Source organism: Schistocerca americana, unplaced genomic scaffold (genome assembly GCF_021461395.2).
Source record: "Schistocerca americana isolate TAMUIC-IGC-003095 unplaced genomic scaffold, iqSchAmer2.1 HiC_scaffold_285, whole genome shotgun sequence".
In the NCBI taxonomy this organism is placed as follows: domain Eukaryota; kingdom Metazoa; phylum Arthropoda; class Insecta; order Orthoptera; family Acrididae; genus Schistocerca; species Schistocerca americana.
The window spans coordinates 197,351-200,000 of NW_025726000.1; the positions used below are offsets into that span (position 1 = coordinate 197,351).

The 2,650-nt window shown below is 57.7% G+C and overlaps 1 non-coding gene across 1 annotated transcript in view; it reads left to right on the forward strand.

Annotated features, from left to right (window-relative positions):
- The first annotated feature begins 2,573 nt into the window (after positions 1 to 2,573).
- Positions 2,574 to 2,650, forward strand: part of LOC124579007 — a 1,912-nt gene continuing 1,835 nt past the window's right edge. The window contains exon 1 of the ribosomal RNA XR_006972767.1: positions 2,574 to 2,650. This exon is cut by the window's right edge and continues 1,835 nt beyond it. This is a non-coding gene — a ribosomal RNA (small subunit ribosomal RNA).

Sequence of the window (2,650 nt, forward strand, 5' to 3'; positions counted from 1 at the left end):
ATATTGGGCCTTAACCTAACCTATATTGGGCCTTAACCTAACCTATATTGGGCCTTAACCTAACCTATATTGGGCCTTAACGTAACCCACGTTGCGCCTTAACGTAACCCACGTTGCGCCTTAACGTAACCCACGTTGCGCCTTAACGTAACCCACGTTGCGCCTTAACGTAACCCACGTTGCGCCTTAACGTAACCCACGTTGCGCCTTAACGTAACCCACGTTGCGCCTTAACGTAACCCACGTTGCGCCTTAACCCAACACACGTTGCGCCTTAACCCAACACACGTTGGGCCTTAACCCAACACACGTTGGGCCTTAACCCAACACACGTTGGGCCTTAACCCAACACACGTTGGGCCTTAACCCAACACACGTTGGGCCCTTAACCCAACACACGTTGGGCCTTAACCCAACACACGTTGGGCCTTAACCCAACACACGTTGGGCCTTAACCCAACACACGTTGGGCCTTAACCCAACACACGTTGGGCCTTAACCCAACACACGTTGGGCCTTAACCCAACACACGTTGGGCCTTAACCCAACACACGTTGGGCCTTAACCCAACACACGTTGGGCCTTAACCCAACACACGTTGGGCCTTAACCCAACACACGTTGGGCCTTAACCCAACACACGTTGGGCCTTAACCCAACACACGTTGGGCCTTAACCCAACACACGTTGGGCCCTTAACCCAACACACGTTGGGCCTTAACCCAACACACGTTGGGCCTTAACCCAACACCACGTTGGGCCTTAACCCAACACACGTTGGGCCTTAACCCAACACACGTTGGCCTTAACCCAACACACGTTGGGCCTTAACCCAACACACGTTGGGCCTTAACCCAACACACGTTGGGCCTTAACCTGCTCTGTAAATTGTCATACGACGCGTTAAATTAGTGTGGTGTTGCCTAACTGCAACCCCCGCAATATAGTTTGCTACTCGCACTGCCTGGTCCCCAGAGTATCGCTTCATGTTAAAACACCTTGCAGCTATACACTGTAATGCGGATGGCAGCAGGACGTACATGCTCAATGCCCTTCGCAGTTGTTCATTGGCATTTGCATGGCGAAGCACAGCCTACGTTGTGGTACGGCGTGTGTCAACTGTCCGCTGATGTTGTACGTCCAAATCACACACTGTACTGCACATTGGTCCTCATGTACTGAATGATACATCGTGGTACATGTGTGACCGTACCACGACTGCGCCAACAACGGCGAACCATACGGTCCAAATATTGTGCACTCAGCTACGTGTCGTCTCCCTATAAGAGCTGGATTGCAGTATGGTATGCCGTGGATGGCGATCAGCATGAGCCGTCTGTTGATGTAGTGGCGCGTGTTGTCAGACGTAGTCGTCTCTTCTCACACACCGTGATAGCATGGTGCACTGCGTTCCACATCTGCGACATGCGACAGAGGCCGGTTGACAGTCGTTCGCGCAATGGACATCGCATACGTACGGGGGCCACCTTCCACGTGTTCGCGAAGCGTGCACATGTTGTTGCGTGTATGTGGGCAGACATAGTGTGTCGTGACACCTGACACAGGCATGCAACAATCGTTGAATTTGCAAATGGCGATGGACGTCTACGTTTGCTGGTGACGTTACGCAAATGAACAACTGGTAAACGGTTTGTGGTGCGGTTGTTCTCGCTAGAGGTGAATCAGTGATGGCGACGATCGGTTGAGCTACCAACCGGTTGTTTCAGCGATACCCACCATGCCCACGAACGTGAATGGCATGTGGGTGTGAAGCGATACGCGGCGGTGGCTGGGTGGGACCGTCCCCGGCCGGTGAGGGGGGGCCTCCCGGCGTGCTGGCCGCGCGGTGCGTGGGCGCACGCGCTACAGCCGGCTGGTGGGGGCGGCCAGTGGCAGGCGCGCCGGCCGACGGAGGCGGCAGGCGGCGCAGCTGCGCGCCGGCGCACCCTGCACGCGGCGCCGTGCGGCCAAAGTAGGTCCTCGCGGGCCCGGTGCGAAGCGCGGTGGACATCTGCAGTGTGCTGGTCCGATTGAGGACTGTGTGCGCTGAGGATGCGCCGCCGCCCGGCGCTCGGCGCCGCGACGCCGTCTGCTGCTCGGTCGCCTCTGCGGTTCTCGCAGGTGGTTTGTATCGCAGCTGTGCGGACGTGTTGGCGCGTGCGCTGTGCTGGGAGAGTTCGCTTCGGCACCCAAGTGGGGCTTTTGTCCTTCTGTGGCGCTGGCGTTGGAGCTGCCGGCCACCGTAGGTGGCGCGTGTTGTCTCCCGCCGGCAATGCCACGACAGCACGCTCCCGGGCCTCTGTCGGCAGCGGCAAGCTCAGTTGGGAGCACGGGTGGTCGCACCTAAAGCGTCTACTCGCCAAACTCCGGGCGATTGCGCCTCTCTCGAACCCGACCAAGTACTTAGGACGGCGCTGCGCGCCGCCGGGACCTGAGAGGGTTTCGAGGTGTATTGTGCAGGGGAGCTCAGCCTCCTCCTGTTTGCAGAATAATTGAGCGGACGCTTGCGTGTTCGCGCGGGCCCCCGGGACACACTCCCGGGCGGCCGGCTGCTCAGCTCTAGTTGTACGCAGCTCCCTGGTTGATCCTGCCAGTAGTCATATGCTTGTCTCAAAGATTAAGCCATGCATGTCTCAGTACAAGCCGCATTA